The sequence below is a fragment of the Emys orbicularis genome, chromosome 3 (genome assembly GCF_028017835.1).
Source record: "Emys orbicularis isolate rEmyOrb1 chromosome 3, rEmyOrb1.hap1, whole genome shotgun sequence".
Classification (NCBI taxonomy): Eukaryota; Metazoa; Chordata; order Testudines; family Emydidae; genus Emys; species Emys orbicularis.
Genome location: NC_088685.1, coordinates 16189555 through 16210119, shown reverse-complemented (window position 1 = coordinate 16210119; position 20565 = coordinate 16189555). Strand labels below are relative to the sequence as shown.

Here is a 20565-nt window from a genome sequence, read left to right as displayed (position 1 = left end):
GGTTTAATCTTAATCATTGGCCAAATTTGTGCCTCCCTGACTTGCTGCCTTTAAGTAGCACTCATGACTACTTATGGAGTAAGGTAGTAAAAGGGACAGAATCAGGTCCTAGACGAGATTTACATTCAGAGGCCTGCAATGAGCTTGAATTCAGATTTAACCCCAAAAGCTTTGACTTTAGTGGAGCGACACCAATTTACACCAGTGGAAGATCTGGCCCATGAGTCCAGACTTCCAACCAGAGCCGGCAGTGGAATGATACAGTGAGTGCAGAGTTTAGCTTTTTTATGAGCTCGTCATATGCAAGGATTTCTCTAGACACGGAAGATTTGTGGGCGCCAAACATCTCCAAATCACTGAACGCGGATCATCCATCTGCCATGCGGTGTACACTTACATATATTCCACAGTGCTGGCTGCCAATTCTTAACAGACAGATCAAACCAGCATAAAACTAGATTAGTATCTGAAGATCGGATGAAATTCCCTGAAGTTACCCCTTAAAGGTTTCAGGTGGGGGATAAAGAAAAACTTGTAACTCTAAACCTTCTGATGTCCAAATTGTTATGTTGCATAGGAAATCTCCTTCTTTCTTACGGCCCCTGGTGTACTTTCACTGATGAGTGAATGGGCCATCTGTTTAATTTCATGATTAACATATGTGTTGTACAGTTACAAACATTTCTTGGAGCTGACCGGGTGCCCGTATCTTAAGTGTAGCTGATTTCAGTCCAAAAACCACAGCAGGGCGTGTAATTAATAAGGGCAATGTTGTTGTATGATAAGTGCTGCAGTTTAGTGTGTGGTTGGGCCTATTGTTAACCTCAGAGTTGTTAATTTCAGAGTCACATTTTAAGCTGATTTACATGAGAGATAAGCAAACTTATCTGTATTTTAGTAATAATAATACGTAGCACTTATCCAGCTGCAGATATTAAAGCACTTTATAAACATTAATGAATTAAACCTCAAGTATACCCAGGCTACAAAAAGATAAAGTATTATATCCCCACTGTTAAAAACAAAATCGTGTGCTGAAGTCTACTGACACAAACTGAAAACAACTGCTTACAGGTCACAATGGATATTTCTTCTTTGGGACTCAACCACTTTGGGCTCAATCTTGCTCCTATCGATTCCCATGGCAAAACTTGCATTGACTTCAGTGGCAGCTGGATAGGACCCCCACTTTGAGCTTTGATTAAAAGCCAGCATGGAGAGAGGACAATCAGTAAATGGTTGGGTTCTCCCTGGTATGTTTCATTCTGTGTTGGTAGAATGTCCTCATTTCTTCATTATCTGGTACCACTGCTCTGTCTTGCCCTAAAATGTGCCATTGATCTGGGGCTGTTTCCTTTTTTATCTCTGCACCAGCTGCAAAGAACTGTGTAGAAAGTGAGGGTTAAATGTCTCCATGCTAAGTCACTAAGGGCCTGAGCCAAAGCTCATAAAAATCAATTGAAAAATCAGATTTTAAAAGGTTTTTTAGGCTCCTAAGTCCCTTCGATGATAGTTAGGCACTTTCCATTGATTTCAGTGAGCTTTGTATCAGGCCCTTAGAGAACAGTGAAATCAAAGGGAGTTAGGAGCCTACATTAATAATCTGAACTTGCATAGTCTTTTCCATCTGAAAGTCTCAACGTGTTTGACAAACATTGACTAAAGCTCACCACAACACCCGTCAGGTGCGATGGGATGCTAAAACTGTAGTATAAAGTTCAGCCACTAGGTGGTGCTGTGTGTAACAGCTCTTATCTGAGCTGCTAACACACATACCTGGCAGTGCATTCAAGAATCTGAAAGAGAACACATCTCTTGTGTCTCTCTCCATGATGGAAGCTCTGTAGCCAGTCCAAACCTGGTGCAGAAGCCTGACCTGCTAGCAGCCGCCCTGCAACCTCCCATGTACAAGGAGCACATGACAGTAAGTAAGAGATTGATAGGGATTATTCCAGCTAGCACTGAAATCCACCTGGCCCCTTCTGTTGACTTTGGATCAGGCCCCAAGGACAAAGGCCCCTATTTGCAATAGGATGACTCACATGCTTAAAGTCAACATACATGAGTACCTTGCTGAATCAAAGCCCAAATGCTGATCTCATTGAGGTCAATGGAAAAACACCTGCTGACATCAGTGGGACCGGGATTTGGCTGCCTTATTAAAAAAACATCCCATCGCTGAAAGCAATCGGGTTCTATAGAAATGTAATGGGATTCTATAGAAACTATTCTAAGGTCCTGTAGAACTGACTAGCAAGTGAAAGGCTTTGTATAGGTTCCATAGCTGGGATGTACCCTTCTGCTAATCTCCGTAGGAATTTTTCATGCATCTTCATCAGCAATTTAAAAAAAAAAATTCCAGGCAAGAACTTTTACTTCCTCTGAGCTTCTGTCACTACTACACTTGGCTTCTAAGGGGAAGTTGTTTATTATGTTTTATGTAATGCACAGAAGCCTAGGGGCCCCAATGTGTTAGGCATTAATCATACACGTAGTAAGAGACAAGCCTTGCCCCAAAGAGCTTACATTCAAAATAGACCAGTCAGAAAAAGGTGGTGGGAAGGACTATCCCCATTTTCCAGATGGGAGAACTGAGCCAGCAAGAGATTAAGGGCCACATTTTCAAAAGTGCTCAGCTCCTGTTTAGGTACCAAAATAAGCCACCGTATTTTCAAGCTGACTACATTGGGTGAATGGTGGGTGCTGAGTTCTTTTGCCACTCTGGCCCCGTGACTTGACTAAGGTCACCCGTGAAGCATGGGGCAGAACCAGGAATTGAACAGAGAGTGCCTGTGTCGCAGTTTAGTGCCACCAGACCATCCTCCTTCCTCTGCTGGTGCCTGGTCTTTCTGTGGTTACTCTCGCTGCATCCCAAAATAAATTGAGCATTCAGGAAGCCCCATGGGCTCAGGGTGAGGCCAAAACTTTGTGTATGCTGAGTTCACAAAGGCCTAGTTATTGCAGTGATAGTCTGTAACACGACAGCTTACAGTGGCATGACTGCCGGGTTTGGGACCATTACTATTGTAGGATACAGCTTCAGGGAATAAATATATATGCAAATCAGTATTATTGTCAGCTGAGATGCTTGTGGGCCTCCTGTACAATCCATTAATGTTTGTAAAGTGCTTTGCGAGCTGAAGTGGAAGGTGCTGCTGGCTAACACCTCACTGAACTGGGCACCATGTAGGTCTTCCCAGGCCCCTAGGAGAGGGGAGTGCTCTTTGTCTCAGCAGCATATGAGGGCCCTTGGTACACTAGGGAGAGCTCCATGACACGTGAGCTATGGACACACATCATAAGTGCTTGCAGACAGACAGAAAATAATCATTTGCAGGGGGGGAAAAAAACCCAGTTCATCGGAAACGCAAGCGTGCCAAGAAAACTCACAGCCAGGGCTTCATAGACACTTTCCTGGTGCCAGAGGATGATCTTTAAACATCTGCTACAGCTCCACACAGGAAAGAATCATGAGCACATTAGCTTGCATGGTCAGACATCCTATCTCCGAGGGGAATGCGTTCATCAACTGACAGAGCTATCGGCAGGATGTAATCAGCCGCGCCGCAGCCAGGTACTTGGCAAGCACTTTGGTGACGATGTTCTTGGCATCGCACCTGCCTTGTGTAATCAGTCAAGGGCAGGGATTTCCACATTGCTCTCTCTCTCGCTCGCTGCCAGGGGAAGGAGCCGTGTGCTTGGAGCAAGAAGCACCCAGCGGTGAAGAGGGGAATTAAGGGTCTGTCGGGGTTGTGAAGTCACTTCTAATAATCATACCTCACTGTGCTCCACGCCCGAGGATCTCAACATCCTTTTATAGTTGTTACTTAATGACAGCCTCAGAAACCCCTTTGCGAGAGAGAGAGAGCGCGCACCGTTTACTTGACAAGAGAAACTGAGGCACAGAGGGACCAGGTGACTTGCCCAAGCATGACATCGTGGCCCCATTGAACTTAATGGGAGTTTTGCCATTGGCTTCAGAGGAGCCAGGATTTCACCCTAAGCCGGGTCAAGAGGAGCTCCTTGGAGTCATGACCCCCACTGTCCTGCTCAGAGTGTTAGACCCAGCTCCACACACTATGGCCTCATGGAACAGAAGCAGCACCACTCCCAGCACCTGTCAAAGGGTGACAAGACGCACAGCAACATAAAAGGGGAGTGCTCCACTTTCACGTGCGTGTCTGGGAATGGTGTCGGTCCTGGCGCTGTTATGCACTAGCTCCTGGGGTAATATGTCAGGCACTTCCAAGCCCAGCCGTTCACATGCTAGCGCTTTAATCCAAACAGAAGTCTCCCTTGTTAGTTGGGATCCTCATTCAGGCTCTTATTCCCTCCCTGCCAAATGTTAGTACCCTAATGTGCCATGTGCCCGCTAAAGATGACTCGTTATACTAGTGAGGAGCCAGTTGCCGGTGGGTAGGCAGGTCAGATCTGGATGTTTATCCAAACAGCTTGGGCCTGCAGAATGGTACTGGAAATCTCCCTGGAATAGCTGGCTTGAAAAGGTTTCTGCTTCTTCCTGATTGGCCAGAAATACTGCAAAACGGAACATTTCGCACACTATTTCGGCACGTTTACTTCAGGGCCCAGTCAAAGCCTGTGGTGTGTGATGGACTGAGAAGCTGGGAGACCAAAGTCCCTTCTGTTGTTCAGTGTCCCTGTCCCCAGGTCCCCTTCTGCAAATTACAACAATATTGCCAATTGATGCTAGATTTCGTGTTATTTTTATGTTGTTTGGACAAGTGTGCATTGGGAGCCAGATAGAAAATACCACCTCATTTCACACCAGTGTTAGATAGGAACAACTTTTGGTCATTACTGACTTGGCTTGGATTTGAACTGGTAGACTTGGGGTGAAAGGAGCTGTGGTATTACCAATCCCCAGAATCATCCAGTCTCTCTACTGGCTTATGGGGCCAAGTTCGGAGCTGGCTTACACCTTGTGCAACATACCAAGGTGGCAGTCCCCTTAGAAATAACAGGAGGTCTGTCTACATCAGGGGCGGGCAAACTTTTTGGCCTGAGGGCTGCATTGGATTTCCAAAATTGTACGAAGGGCCGGTTAGCGGAGGCTGTGCCTCCCCAAACAGCCAGGCGTGGCACGGCCCTGGCCCCTATCCGGCCCCTCTTGCTTCTCACCCCCTGACGGCACCCCTGGGATTCCTGCCCCATCCAACCCCCCCTGTTCCCTGCCGCCTGACAGCCCCCGGAATCCCTGCCCCTGACTATCCCCCGCCACCCCATCCAACCCCTCCTCTCATTCCTGACTGCCCCCCCGGGACCCCTGCCCCATCCAACCACCCCTTCTCTCTGTCCCCTGACCGCCCCTGGAACCCCTGCCCCTGCTGCCCCATCCAACTCCCCTCCTTCCTGACTGCCCCCCAGGACCCCAGCCCCCATTCAACCCCTGTTCCCCGCCCTCTGACCGCCCTGACCCCATCCACACCCCCATCCTCTGACCACCACCCCGAACTCCCCTGCCCTCTATCCAACCCCCACTGCTCCCTACCCCCTTACCGCGCTGCCTGGAGCACCGGTGGCTGGCGGCGCTACAGCCGCACCACCCAGCTGGAGCCAGCCACGCCACCGCACAGCACAGAGACCGGGTCAGGCTGGGCTCTGCAGCTGCGTTGCCCCAGGAGGTCGCAGCCCCGCCGCCCAGAGCATTGCGCCGGCGATGCAGTGAGCTGAGGCTGCAGGGGAGGGGCCGGGGGCGAGACTCCCGGGCCAGGAGCTCAGGGGCTGGGCAGGAGGGTCCCATGAGCTGGATGTGGCCCACGGGCCGTAGTTTGCCCACCTCTGGTCTACATTGTATTTTTAAACCCTTGGCAGTGATTCCCAGAGCCCGAGTCTGTAGACACAGCACTCAGAGCAGCTGTGTCGATGTTCGGGTTGGGGCTGGAGCTCAGGAAACTGGGGGGGGGGGGGTAGGTCTGAAGCCAGGAAACTGGGGGGGGGGGGTAGGTCTGAAGCCAGGAAACTGGGGGGGGGGGGGTAGGTTTCAGAGCCCGACTTGCAGTGTCCACAATGCTGCTTTTAGCACCATAGCACAAACCCTGCCAGCCCAAGGCTGTAGACCTGGGCTCTGAGCCTGGCGGCTGTGCTATTTTAAAAGCCAATGTCCTCATAGCCACAGAAAGAGAGAGGGAGAGTCAGGGCAGAATTTAGTCCTAAATTTTTATTAGTGCTCCAACTCTTTCTCTTTCCCGTTCTTCCAATCTCAGCCTGGCTAATGAAACTCTTGCTTTCCAAATGTGCATTAGTGGGTTATTTTGTATGTGGGGACCAAACAGACTGGGCCAAATCCAAATCCTGATTCCACTGAAGTCAGTGGCAAAACTCCCATTCACTTCAACTGAACCAGGATTTGGCTCTTTGTGCTGAATTCAGTGCGTACTGGTGTGTCACAGAGCTGATTGCCAGAAAGGATTCATACACCCATAAATCCAGGCCAATGAGTATTCGTATCTGCCACCAAGCATGTGTGATCAGTGTGTTAACAATATGAGCCTGAAAGCGGAATTTACCAGCTAATGGATTCCTTCAGCCATTCTTCTCTTGTTGATATGAGAAGTATTGGAGACACCAGTTTCCAGTGTTTCACTAGCAGCAAGAAGAAAAGAGTGGACTCCAGAAGCGCAACGTTTGACGTTTAAACTCAAACAGGGTTCCTGGGATAGGCGCCTGGATACCAAGGAGGCGGGCACATTAGAAATGTGATGGACAGTTACATTGGATAGAGGAAGAATGGTCTTGTCTTTGAGGCACTACATTGGGACTCAGGAGATCTGAGGTCATTGCCCAGCTCTGCCACCGACTTCCTGTGTGACCTTGGGCGAATCATTTGATCTTGCTGTGTGTCAGTTCCCCATCTGTAATGTCCCTCACTCCCACCCTTTGTCTTGCCCAGTTAGTTTGTAAACTCTTCAGGGGCAGGGGGCCGTCCGTGCACAGCACCGTGCACAGTGGGGCCTTGATCTTGGTTGGAGCTTCTAGCTCAATGATACTCAGACAGCCTCAGGAGCCACAAGTGGCTCTTCAAAGTGTCTCCTGCGGCTCTTTGCAGCACAGGATATTAAAGCACTGTGTGGTTTCATTATTAATCAATCAAAGCTATTAACCAAGCTGTGAGAATTAAACATATTTCCCTTGTCATCCTGTTTAACTATGAACATATAGTACTATAGTAAATGAAACAATGAATTCACATTACTGTGGCTCTTTTGGGTAATGTTGATTGCTAATTTGGCTCTTGAACCATTGACGTCTGAGTATCCCTGCTCTAGCTGCTACTGTAATCGTGATGACAATATGGACTATACACTGTATCAACTGCAGGCCACCCACCTCCGGCAGGCTGCATTTTGGCAGAGTTCTTCTAGCCTTGTTTCATACACAGGCTCCTTTTAGCTAAAAAAAACCCAAAAAACTGTTTCCTTTCCCGGTGAGTAATTTAAGGATTAGACTGTTAGAGAAGCCAGAGTGAACGCTGGAGACAATTTTGCTGGCATTCTAAAAATGAGTTTTATTTTAAGTCCATGAATGTTTCTTTAAGTCTATTTTAATGTAGGCCCGAGTGCCTGGGGGGGTGACTGTTTAAAGGGCTTGTTTTTGTTAATGATGGTTTTTAAATGCTGCCTCTTGGAAGTGCTACTGTCACCATCTTGGAAAATTCTCCAGCTGGGACCCGAGTTGCTCACGTGCTCCTTATTTTTTCCTTTCAGTAACACTGTTAGTCTATCGAGCCACTAATGCCTTGAGGGACTGAGGCTCTGTTTCAAAGCCAAAATGCATGAACATAAATCGGGAATATGACCATTGAAGCTAATGGAGTTAACTCAGTGCAAGGGAGAGCAGAATCAGGCCCCGTCAATATGCTTTGGAAACAAATGAGGTCGTTTTGAAGTGATCGTATTAGCTTCTATTTCTCGGAGCGTGTAGCAGTTGGCAGTCTAGTCCATGACTGTCTGAGCCAGGGAGACGCTCAGTACTGATATTAAGCAGTCTGAGCTGAGAGCCAGGGAGAACGACAGGCTCCTTGTCTGTGCTCAGAAACTTCAGTAAAGAAGCCCCTTTATATTGATGACAGCTGAGGCCTGTCTCTTCTCCACCATGAGAGACACCACAGGCTTAATGCTGCGAGGTATTGAGCATTTTAAGGTGCTCAGCACCGCTCAGAATAATAAAAATACCTGGCTCCTATGTATGTGCTTTTCCTCAGGAGGTCTCAAGGTGCTTTCTAATCAAAGGATTGTGATCCCCTGTTTACCGTACACCATGACTAGCCCCACTGGAGTAGCTGGGATGTATGGTGTTGCTGACTGTGAGTAAGGACCCCGCTTGGCCCATAGTGTTTGAATGCAAAGGAATCCAAAGTAATTTAATAACCACACTTCGAGATGGACTGTGGCAGGTAGGTAGCTACCCAGTGCACGCAGTGTGAGGGCAAGCCATGGCAAAAGGCACTAATGCATTTCCTATGTTTGTGATGGGGGGACAGAGAGAGAAGGAAGGAGCGAAAGTGTGTGTGTGTATAAAGTTTTGGGTGGGATTTGTGCCCCTAAGGGTATGTCCACACTGGAGCTGGAGGTGTAATTCCCAGCTCGAGTAGACATACCTGTGCTAGCTCTGATCGAGCGAGTGTGCTAAAAATAGAAGTGTAGCCATGGAAGTGTGAGTGGCAGCAGGAGCCACCTCGAGTATGGACGTAGGGTCTCGTACAGAATTGTATTCGGGTGGCTCTCTCTTCTCGCCACCCATGCCGCCGTGGCTACGCTTCTGTTTTCAGAACACTAGCTCAGTCACTGCTTGCGTGGCTGTGTCTACCCAGACTGGAAATTACACCTGCAGCTCCAATGCAGACATCCCCTAAGTCACTTAGGTGCTTTCCATTTTTTTACCTGCTGTAAGTATTTGTTAAAGTATCTAATAGATTGTAACTTAATCGCTGCCATTTCCTTTAGAGCCTGACATTTATTTTGAATACAAGCAACATTTCAAGCTTGTGAATCCATTTGGAGAATCCAACTTCATCTTCCATTGGAATCTTGATATATCACATTCCTACAGCTACAGAGGCAAGTATTAGTAAAGATCTATTAGATCAGGGGTCGGCACCCTTTCAGAAGTGGTGTGCCGAGTCTTCATTTATTCACTCTAATTTAAGGTTTCGCGTGCCAGTAATACATTTTAACATTTTTAGCAGGTCTCTTTCTATAAGTCTACAATATATAACTAAACTATTGTTGTATGTAAAGTACATAAGGTTTTTAAAATGTTTAAGAAGCTTCATTTAAAATTAAATTAAAATGCAGAGCCCCCCGGACCGGTGGCCAGGACCCAGGCAGTGTGAGTGCCACTGAAAATCAGCTCACATGCCGCCTTTGGTTGCCTACCCCTGTATTAGATCATCTGGTGCAGCATTTCTGAAATGCGGCCACCGTGGCTTCATGTGGCCAGCAGCAGATTTTTTGGCAGCCACAACAGCCTCCAAAGCTTGGGTGGAGATTGGGGAGGGGGAGGGTAAGCAGCAGCCCCCTCCCAGCTGTTGCTCCTGAATAGCTGTTACCAAGGGCAGTGAGATGTGCCGCCTTGGTGTTTGTGCTAGCGCGGCCAGCAGGGATCAGCGCCCTGCACTGAGCAGCCTCTCTGGGGGCTCGGGCAACGCATCTGGAGACATATGGGGCTGGTTTGCATGGTGCCAGAGGCAGCTCTTGTCTGTGGAGGCAGCTGTGGTGTTCGGTTGCCAGGGCGCTCCTCTGGGCAGCTCCCCCGCTCCCGTCAGGCTGGGACACAGGGAGCCTGGGACTCTCCATGTGGCCGATGAGTTCCCGAGCCATCTTCCCCGGGACAGGCTCTCGCTGAAGGGCCGTGGGAGGCAGGGACAGAGAGATGGGTTTGTCAGAGCGGCCACCAACAAGAGTTGGTGGCCACATTCTGAGTGTATCTCCCAATGGCCAGTGAAAGATTGTTGATTACAACATTTCTATTATATAGATACCATCAGGTTTTGAAGCTTTGTTTGGAGCAGAGTAGTTACTTTAAGGTACTGTTGAATACATGTGTGTCTTACTTTGTATCTATCATATCATTTCAGAGACTTACTTGCCATGAATGAGGTACTCATTTTGGTATCGCACTAGAGCACTATTTTACTATTCCTTTTGAACTCAACGTATAGATAACCTATGGAATGCCCTGCCCCAGGATATTGTTAAAGCAGAAAGCTTTGTAAGTTTCAAAAAGTAGAAAAGTCATTTATGTGATGAAGGATAGCAGGATAGATTTTCAAAGGTGAAAATGGCTCCTAACTCCCATTGGCTTTCTATGTCATTTGTGTCTGTGAAAACCTACCCCAGCATCTTTAATTACACTAATCATGATAAAATTACAAAGATCGTCAGTCCAGTCCTTATACTTCAAAGCATAAACTGATAACAGATGGGAACAAGAAACAATTTTCTCTCACTGCATTATTGCAAAACTAAGGGCACTATTGAGCTTGGTGTTGTTTTTCTGCTTGGCTTCCTTGCAAGCATCAGGCATTGGCCACTGTCAGGATACCAGACTGGATGGATCATAGGTCTCTCCATATATGTAGCTATTTGTATGTTAACTCTTTTATAGGTTTGTGACTCTTTCTTTCCTAGCTGAGCAAGATATTGGCAGATTCACATATTCTTTATCTAGTGCAGCACCTAACTCAATGGGGCCTCTACCAGGTTGGCATCTAGGTTGGCCTCTATTAATAATAACAATAATTAATTGCATTTTTGGATCAGGGGTATGCAGTTCCTGGAATACAAAGGGAAGTGCCAATGTCAACAATACAAAGAAGTCATGTTCATCTATTCAAAAGTGATCGTGCATTTAAATTTTGAATGGAGGAGGAAAAAAGAGCTTTATTAATTATTGTGCTTGAACCTGGGTGAAACGGCAGACGTTGCTGTTTTTAAAACTTCCCAGCTGTTCTTTCCTTTGTTCTGGGGACCGCTTGAAAGTTTGAGCAGTGATAAAAACAATGACTCCTAAAACAGTTTGCAGAGTTGTAGGAGACTTTTAACAGCTGGTATGTGATAAAACACCCACATTTCCCCTGACAAATGTAAGCTTAACCAGTAGCTTTTAAGGAATGGGATTCATACTGAAGTCATAAAAGAAATAAAATAGTTAAGAGTACAGGTGACTTTCCATGTTTCTTCCAGCTCAGTAAAATTATAGCTATCCAGCTGCTATCACACAGGTGCACATATCATTTAGGAAAATAATCACCTCTAATGTGAGAGTAAAGTTAATGAAAGTTTGAAGGCATTACACCAGTACTGTTGGAAGTATAATCAGCATCGGGTTTTTTGTTGTTGTTAATGAACCCCGGGCTTTTGTTTTGTTGATATGTCTTGGTTTCTGGCTCTATCAACTGACATCTTAAACAAATCTATCTTCATTAGACGTCTACTAAAAACAAATGTGCATTTCCTGGAAGTTAATTAACAGAGGAACTTTGTCAAACTCTTGTTCATTATGGTCCTGATTCAGCAAAATACTTAAACATGTGCTTAACTTCAAGCATATGCTCTAGGCTCATTGATTTATAATGGGGTGGGTGGGGAGAGGAAGTTATCCAAACTTTTTCTAAATAATAGATAATGTTTAGGTTGAGTTAGAGTTGAGTTTAGGGTGAAGCTTCCAGTCCTATAAAATCTCCATTATATCTTGAATGAGCTGAAAATATGTTAGGTACCTTAAAGCCACATTACATTTCAGAAACCTGTTGGTGCCTCCCTCACATACATATTCTCCTACACTCCTCTAAACCTCACGGTTTAATGATGCAATTCTTGTCAACCACAGCCTAGGAGACTCCAGTACCTCTAATTCCACATCCAACTTGAATGGCACCCATAGTTACCTGCTGTGGTGGGAGACATATCACTCCTCTCAGACCTGTGGCTTGCTACCTGTTCCAAAATTTCTCCTAATCCAAGAGTCTGGTTGATTTTTGTTACTGGCATCTTTTCACGCCAGCAGTTTCTATTTCCCACAGACCCTTTTCTCTTATTATTCATCTTCCAGTAACAATAATAATCGGTGTCAAACAACCTGCCATTCCTTGTCCCAGTCTCTACTTAAAAACACATTTCCAAGAGGCATTTAGGAAATAATAGACCAAGTACTGTAGCGGCAGTAGTACACCCTACTATTTTTAAAAGGACACTATGAATTTGATCTTTTTGAAATTATCTGTATTTTATAGTAGTTTCTTATATTGTTTATTTAAAATTCCTTAAAAGAAGGGTTTTATATGGGCTCTTCTAATCCCCTGTGAAGAAGGGCTGAAGGCTTAGGCCAGCTCTAGATCTGAGTATCAACTGACAATATGTCAGGCTTAATGCTGGTGGAACATTATTATAATTAAGTGGTTAAAATTGCAGTAACATATGTAATTTTTGGACTTTCTTAAATGCTGGTGAGTGGGTGACTATTACTCATATGCTAATATCTGAATTTCTCATGTTAGGATAATATCTTTACAAGTGTGTAACATAACTCTCACATGGTTGGGCCAGACCCCATGATAACAAGAGCCATCAATCATTGCTGAGTTTTGCCCATAAAAATGGCTACATCCCTTAGTGGGGAGAGTGGTCAGTTGATACCCATTAAAAAGCAACATGTCCAGAGGAAACCCCTTGATTCTCAATACAGTACGTAGAACCCTGTTTACAGGACAATGGAGAAGAGGAAACTCCCACCCAGGGAAGAGTTACACAGGATGACTTCACTGAAGAATTACCTCATGGACTCCCTCCCCCCCCATCACCTTTTGCATCTGTGAGGCGTGGAGTCAGAACACTCACATGGCAGGGTTTTTGGATAAAAGCTGCCTAATGGAAGGAAACGTTTTTTTTTCTACCAGATCCTAAGAGGCAAGGACTTTGTATGCCAGGTAAAGGCAGGGCCGGCTCCAGCATTTCTGGTGCCCCAAACAAAAACAAAAAGCCGTGATCAGAGGGAGTGAGGGACCTGCTGCCCCTGAATTGCCGCAGGTGCCGCCCCTCTCCCTTGGCTGCCCCAAGCACCTGCTTGTTAAGCTGGTGCCTGGAGCCGGCCCTGGGTAAAGGACCACTAGCTGCCACAGCTGGGATAAGCCTCAGAAGCTGAATCTGTAAGTCTTGTTACTTTGAACAGAAATTTTATTAGCTAATAACCTAAGTTTGCCTTTGTCTGTCTGTGTCTTTAGAATTCTTAGCATTGTACAAATATCTTTTGCTTCATTTTCATTTATTAATAAAACCTAAACAAATTTATTCCCCGGTTGGACTGACCATTGCCTTATTGGATAAAGGAGGGAGATCTAAGGAGGAACTGACCTGTGGTATGTATCTAGTCCTTTGGGAGCACAGGAACTTGGATTTTCTTTGATATTATGGTTGTCTTATGCTCCATTGTGTCTGGATCTTCTGCCATATACAATCTCACTCTGACACAGGGTTAATTAACAAACCCCAGCTTCATTGTGGCTGCTTACAACATGGCTTCTTCAGTCTCATGGCTTCTCAGACAGTTCCCCAGACAGTGTCGCTTCCAAACAGTATGTTGCCTGGAAGTGTCTGCTACCACTTTCATATTGTTACATCCCTTCTCTTTTAAAGAAAACTGTCAAACACCCAACCAATAACTGATAACATAATCTAACATATTCCTTTCAGATCCTGACCATTTTTGTGGTTACTGCTTTTATCACCTTATCAGTTTGTCTAGCTATATACCTATACAACTTGGAAGTCCATCACACAAAATCCCTCAGGAGAGCAGGTCTTTTAACAATCCACAATCTTTTAGTACAGTATGGTTCACTGGTGCCTCCCTGGTGCTGTCTTCCTCCAGTCTGGTCAACCAGAGTCTCTAGGCTTGGTGTTGCTGGCATATCCGTTGAAACACCCTCTTCCTCCTGTCTATCCTCTGGTATGCCCCTGACATTTTCTACTTCTAACAACTCTGACTTGGGAGTCTCCTGCTGTAGAACCATAAGATGTGTGTTGTCCATACTGTCCTTACAGGTTTCCTTTATATTCCTGAGGTGCCTATGGTTTCGCCTCACTATCTGTCCATGTCCATTTGCACTTGATATATGATATTTGCACTTGATATGTTTCCTTGTTGCGCCACTGTAGCTTTTTGCCAGAACTTATCCATTTTTGTTAATGGTTGTATATGCACTTTGTCACCCAGCTCCAGATCTGGCAGATCTCTCATCTATCTGTTGTAGTAAAACACTTGTCTTTTTTGTTGTTTTTTCTGTAGTTCACCAAGCGAAGCACCCAAATACACAGGCTCTGACAACCTGGCAAGAGTGTCTTCAGTCTCTGGCTCATCAATTGTTGGGCTGGACTAGAATTTAGGCCTTGTGAAGGAGTATTCCTGTGATCTAGTAGTGCTGAGTATGAATCAGCCTCCGCAGTTTAAGTTTTTTTCAACAGTTTCTTAGCAGTTTTTACTGCTGGTTCCACTTTTCCATTGTTTTAAGGATACCCCAGTGAAGATGTTATCAAAATCCCAGTCCTTATTGAACTTCCGTAACTCTCCTGAAAAAAAACTGTGGTCCATTATCAGAACACATGATATCTGGTATCCCATACATGCAAAGTGTGCTTTTATCTTCCAGATGACTGTTCTGGATCCTGCGTCTGGTAAATTGTCTATCTCCCAGAAATTGGAAAAATAGTCTACAATGACCATGTATCCTTTGCCTCGAATGGTAATTAAATCCACTTCACACCTTCACCCATGGTTTTTCTGGAACTTCATGTTGCCACAGGGTCTCTTTCTGTTGACAGTTTTCCCAGGATATGCATACATCTCACTTTTCCATGAAAGTCTATAATCATTCCTTCATTACTGGCCAGTATATAGTCTCTTTGGCGCACTTTAAGCAACCCTCAATTCCCAGGTGTGATGAATGAACTTTTTGCATAATCTCATTCCTAAAAGATGCTGAAATAATTGCTTTTTCTCATGGATATATAATGCCATTCTGTACACACAACTCATCCCTTATCTGAAAGAATGGTACCTCTTTAGATAGTTGGTCTTTTGTGGCTGGCCATCCTTGTAGGATCATGAGTTTCAATGACTGCAGCATTCTGTCTTGCTCTGTATCTCTCTCAGCCTTTCTTCTGAGAAAGATAAGTACTGTACCATATTTATTGTCTCCACATCAGCCTCTATAGATCCCTCTTTGCTGGGTTGTGGCAGGTATGCACGGCTCACAGTGTCTGCCAACATCAAGTCTCTGCCTGGGCAATATTTGATCTGTACATCATACCTCTGCAGTTGCATCATCATCTGCTGTAAGTGCTTTGGTGCACTGAGTAATCGTGCATTCTTTTGAGAGGTTTATTGTCAGATTGTATGTCCACTTTGCAACTGTAAGTGTATTGGCCAAACTTTTCCATTCCAAACAGTATTGCTAACAACTTTTTTTCAATTTGAGCATAGCCTTTCTCTGTCACAGACAATACTCTGCTTGCAAACAAGACAAGTTGTTCCCCTTGCCGCCTGATAGCCCCTAGATCTGACTCAGATGCGGCATCAGGGAGTACTCTGTGTTGTAATATTTCAAAATGGGAGCTTTCCCAATTATTTCTTTTACATTCCGGAATGCTTGCTCCTGTCTGTCCATCCATTCCTATAAGGCAGGGGTTCCCAAACTTGGTTCGCAGCTTGTTCAGGGTAAGCTCCTGGCAGGCCGTGAGACGCTTTGTTTACCTGAGCGTCTGCAGGTACAGCCGCTCGCAGCTCCCACTGGGACGCTCAGGTAAACAAAGTGTCTCACGGCCCGCCAGGGGCTTACCCTGAACACAGCCACGAACCAAGTTTGGGAACCCCGGCTATAAGATGTCTCAATGTGTCAGCTGTCTCAGCAGCAGTCTTGCAGCTCTCAGACAGATGTTTGCAAAACTTTGCTAAATAATTGACTAGTCTCAGGAATCTTTGGACTCCTCTGACGTTGCTGGGTCTTGGCATTTATCTAATTGCCCTCACTTTTTCTGAGTCTACTTTCAGGCATTTGGAAGTCAACAAATGTCCAATGTGCGGCACCTAGGGTACTCTCAACCTGAGCTTGTCTATGTTCAATTTAATACTCTTTTCTCTGCATCTCTGTAAAAATTGTAGTAATTTGTAGTCATGATCTCGTTGTGCTTGTTCTGGATTGTAATCCTCCCGCACTATCAGTACATCATCTGCTATTGTCCAGATTCTGGTCAGGCCCTCCAATGCTTGGGTCACTCTGCTCTGTAATAGTTTTCTGGTGCCGGACTGACTCCCATTGGCATCCTTAATCTTCAAATAGTTGGATTCTTCATCCAGTTTGATGTGCCAGAATCCACTTTTTGCACTGCATTCTGTAAAAAGTCTCATTTTAGACCGATCTGGTAATGTGTCCTCACTTGTAGGCAGAAGGAAATGGCTACCCATTTCAAAACTTTGTTTAATGTCTTTGGGTCTATGCATATTCTTAGTTTTCTGGATGGCTTTCTTACCACCACAAGACTACTTATCCAAGACTGCCCTTCTCTACAGGCTGTATAATTCCGTGATTCACTAGGCTCTGCAGTTCATATTTCAGTGGCTGTAGTAAGGCAACAGGTACTTTTCGTTTTGGCAAATTAACTGGCTTCACACTGGTGTCAATCTCTATTTTATAAATACTGTCCAGCCAGCCGTCTCCCTGAAATACATTCCTATGCTTCCTCTGTATCATTGCCTGATCCCAGGTAATATCATCCAAGGAATCTTCAGTCACTCCGCTATCCACTTGCATTATGTTTTGGAATTATACTTTTATTAGGTTTGTGGCTTGGGTGGCCTTGCTGCCCAGAAGTGGTACTGCTATCTCATCATCTATGACCACAAAGTCCAGTCTGTATTTCTTTTTGTTCTTTGAATTTCTTAATTTAATTGTACATTTCCCCAGGGGCTTTAAAGTGGTATGAATGTACATTGTTAACAGCTGGTTAGTCTCTTCTAACTGTATGTCTGGGTTCAACAGACTGGTTGGGATAATATTACAACTTGTGCCACCATCTAATTGAAATTGTATCGCTTTCTTCACAAGTAACACGATTCCATGCAACTGTTTCTGATGCTTACTAGGGTCTTCTTGCACTGTGTTTACCCACTGTTCGGTCAGCCACATAATGTCCTCATACTCTCTGTTGCTCTCTTCAGTTACTGTGTATACCTGGGATTTGTTTTTCTTCTTTCTGGACAAACATTTGACTGCAAAGTGATTAAATTTGTCACAGATATGGCATTTCCCCCTATAAGCCAGACACCTCTTTTTCTGTCTTACATGTTTTCTCCCATAGTACTTGCATGTTTCTGTACCATTGTCATCTACTAATGTTGTATCCAGTTTTGATTTCTGTTTCTTATCTACTGCATGGACAGTTTCTCCTGACTGCATTTCCAGGGTTCCAGTCCTCTCTTTGACTAGCTCTGCAGCCCTTCATATCTCCAAGCTTTTCCTCAAAGGTGGCTCATCTTCCCTCAGCCGCCCCTCTCATACTTGTGACTCTTGGATCCCAAACACCATCTGGTCTGTTATCAACGAATCTTTAAGATTTCCAAAATTGCAACTGGCTGCTAGCATGTTTAAATTGGTGCCCTACTCATCTATACCCTCCCCAGCGGCTTGATCCTAAGAAATGATATTATCCCACCATTTCACTCTTCCTGGGAGTACAGGGAGTATTAAAACAGCCTGTTATTGCTTCGAAGGTGTGTTGAACTTGGGGAATTTCTGTGCAGTCTCCCTTCTTTCTCTCCTTTTTCTAATCAGGTAACAGTTTTATTGTCTAAGCATCCTCTTTATCTGTCATAGTAATCTCTTTAAATTCCTCCTCCCAGCTCTTCTGTGCCCGAGCTAAATTCTTAGACTGCAGATTTAATACCCCTCCATTTTCTGTTATCAGCCTGGTCTTGTAAAGCAAACTGTGTATGCACAGAAGTCTTCTGCTCTCTGCAGTGCAGCCTCCTACTGTCTAAGACTCAACCACTGCCACCATGTTTTACGCTTTCGTTGTGTCTGGATCTTCTGCTACATACAATCTTGCTCTGACACAGGGTTAATTCACAAACTCCAGCTTCATTGTGGCTGTCTACAACATGGCTTCTCCAGTCTACTGGCTTCTCAGGCAGTGTCACTTCCAAACAGTTGCCTCCAGGAAACAGTCATAGAATCATAGAAGATCAGGGTTGGGAGGGACCTCAGGAGGTCATCTAGTCCAACCCCCTGCTCAATGCAGGACCAATCCCCGGACAGATTTTTGCCCCAGATCCCTAAGTGGCCCCCTCAAGGATTGAACTCACAACCCTGGATTTAGCAGGCCAATGCTCAAAACACTGAGCTATCCCTCCCCCCCAGGCTGGTGTCTGAAAGTGTCTGCTGGCACTTTCCTGTTGTTACAAAGGTGAAAGGGGCCTAATATCACAGGGGTCTGCTTACATGGTGTGAAGAGGGAATGGAGTTTCCAAGGATGCTGTTCAAATTCTATATTAAGGCTGGCAAAAGTTAATAAGCAGTGTGATTAGCTCATGTGCCTAAGGAGTTAGAGTCACAGTTGGATTAACTTCCCTGTTATCGAACAGTCTGCCCTGAAGTGGAAACCACAGTCATGAGATGCCAAGGCACCAGGGACACTGGAACAATTTTTATAGTGGGATGCTGAGAACGATTGAACCAAACTGTCAACCCTGTATATAATGGAAACCACTTCAAGCCAGGGGATGCAGCACTCCTAGTTCCAAACGTGTCCTTTCACCTATATGACCGTGAGAGGATAGTTTGATCAGTCAGAGGATCTTGAGCTGGCCGTGTGTATCCAGTGTGAGGTTTCCACAGGAGGCCTGATGTTCTGTTCTGCATAGTTTCTTATACCACACTCATCACTGTAGTATCCAGGCGCTTCTGACAGTGCATTTAGTAACATGACTACACATCTGCCACGTGTTGTTTGTTTTCTCATCCTCTCCCCAGAGGGAGAAGCATGTGCAGTGGAGTGTCTCTTGTTTTGGCAAGGTTTGTTTTTTATAAATATACCTGTTGTGATGTGTTTGTTAGAGAAGGCAAGGTCAAAGAAATGTGCCTTGCACTTGGCGTGGAAAGTGGTGAGGTTTGTGATGGTCCTTAGTTCCTGGGGGAGTTCATTCCCCAGACTCAAACCTGGTCTCCAGAGGAAGTTCTGCCTCCCGTACAACAATAATTGATTTTAGAGGTAGGAAAGACTTATTAGGTCCTCCTGCTGGGGCCATTCGAGGATTGATCCCTGTGTGGGATTCCTGGTCCTCAGCAGAGAACAGAACCCTGGAGCTTACACTCTGAAAGCAGATGCCCCTAAACTTTAGTTAAAGAATCCCCTTTTGCTGTAGTAGTACTGCCGATTAAATCTTCAGTGAGCCAGCCAACAGAGAGTGATGTACACACTATGAGCAAGGTCTTCATGGCATCCAGTAAAGGGCATAAACAGAAACACATGTGTCCTCCTCACTTGACATATTTCCCCATCCAGCTCCATAGCAAAACTCAGCTTCAAACATCTGAGATTCACAGGGCTTCAAATCCGGCTTGCCCAGCCACCTACCAGTGAAGTATTGTTCCTGACTGTGTGTTCTCCAGAGCTCCATCCAGTCCAGTGACTCAAGAAATGTCTCTTCCATCACTTCCCTGAGGGAGATTATTATGCAGTGTAAGAATACAGCTGAGCTCACTTTTAGCCAAAATAGTTTTCACCATTAAGAAATGTTTAGAAAACTGAGTTGGGGAGCTCCTGATTTACGGCTGTCAAACAAAACAGGTTTCAAGGTGGTTAACTAGGAGAATGTCACATAGATTGTAAACTTTTTGGGGCAAGGACCATTGCTTTGTTCTGTGTTTGTACAGCCCCTAGCACAAGAGGGTCTGGGTCCATCATTGGGGCTCCTGGTGTTACCACAATACAATAATAATAGCTAATAAGTTAACATTTTCAATAGAGTCTTAAAAGGAACTGCTCATGGATATTCTGATGGGTTCCTGGCTTCTCTTAAGGTCTAAATGCAGTCTATATCTTATTGGGTCAAGCTGATTAGAAAAAGACTTGCTATTCCCTGCTGAGCTTTGATCCAAGGCCAACTGCGAGTAAAAGAGATGTGAGCTTGAATGTGACCTGGAGGGCACAGAACATGCCAACGCAGAATGAGAAGACCTTGCCCCAACCAATTTCAAAAATGGCTGTGTCCATTATTTCTTTTACCCTGCTTGTTTGTACTTTATTATTATTTTTAGCTCCTAGAGGCCCCAGTGAAGACTGGGTCACCATTGCACTAGAAGATGTACAAACACATATAAGAGACAGTCTTTACCCCAGAAAACCTATCTCTAGAAAGACAAGAGAAAGAAGTGAAATGGCCTACCTAGGGTCATGCGGCAGAACCAGAAATAGAATCCCAGTCTAGTCCCTTATCTACTAGACCACACTGCCTCTCAGCATTTAATTATTCATCCCTAATTGCTCTAGGAAG

At 45.1% G+C, this 20565-nt stretch overlaps 1 long non-coding RNA gene across 1 annotated transcript in view; it reads left to right on the top strand.

The window, feature by feature from the left end:
* Positions 1-1784: 1784 nt before the first annotated feature.
* Positions 1785-20565, top strand: part of LOC135876379 (uncharacterized) — a 32361-nt gene continuing 13580 nt past the window's right edge. The window contains exons 1-2 of the long non-coding RNA XR_010561306.1: positions 1785-1924; positions 8964-9077. This is a non-coding gene — a long non-coding RNA (uncharacterized LOC135876379). The remainder of the gene's footprint in view (positions 1925-8963; positions 9078-20565) is intronic.